Genomic DNA, 931 nt, shown 5'->3' with positions numbered 1-931 from the left:
GTGACTCTGGGAGTTCAGGTATTCTCACTTGCATGGGCCATTTGCACAGTCTTGAGAGTGACCTTAGTCATGCAAGTGTGTGTGTGTGTGTGTGTATGTTCAGTCACTAAGTCATGTCGGACTCTGTGTGACCCCATGAACTGCAGCACACCAGGCTTCCCTGTCCTTCACTATATCCCAGAGTTTGCTAAATTCATGTCCATTGAGTTCGTAACGCTATCTAAACATCTTATCATCGGGTGCCAAAGTATTTGTCAGCTTTTTTTTTTTTAATGTAATCTATTGTTTTTATTTTAAAATTAATAGTTTATTTTATTTTGAATGTATAATTGTGTACTCATTTTCTTAAAGGAGTACTCCTTAATTAACAGGGTTTTGGTGCATCCCTGAGTAGAGAACGCACTGGTCATAGCAAACACCCTCTTCCAACAACACAAGAGAAGACTCTACACATGGACATCACCAGATGATCAACACCGAAATCAGATTGATTATATTCTTTGCAGCCAAAGATGGAGAAGCTCTATACAGTCAGCAAAAACAAAGCTGGGAGCTGACTGTGGCTCAGATCATGAACTCCTTATTGCCAAATTCAGACTTAAATTGAAGAAAGTGGAGAAAACCACTAGACCATTCAGGTATGACCTAAATCAAATTCCTCATGATTATACAGTGGAAGTGAGAAATAGATTTAAGGGACTAGATCTGATAGAGTGCCTGATGAACTATGGATGGAGCTTCGTGACACTGTACAGGAGACAGGGATCGAGACCATCCCCATGGAAAAGAAATGCAAAAAAGCAAAATGGCTGTCTGGGGAGGCCTTACAAACAGCTGTGAAAAGAAGTGAAAAGCAAAGGAAAAAAGGAAAGATATAAGCATCTGAATGCAGAGTTCCAAAGAATAGCAAGGAGAGATAAGAAAGCCTTCC

Source organism: Bison bison, unplaced genomic scaffold (genome assembly GCF_000754665.1).
Source record: "Bison bison bison isolate TAMUID 2011002044 unplaced genomic scaffold, Bison_UMD1.0 scf7180017864367, whole genome shotgun sequence".
Classification (NCBI taxonomy): Eukaryota; Metazoa; Chordata; class Mammalia; order Artiodactyla; family Bovidae; genus Bison; species Bison bison.
Note: the sequence above shows the minus strand (reverse complement) of the source record.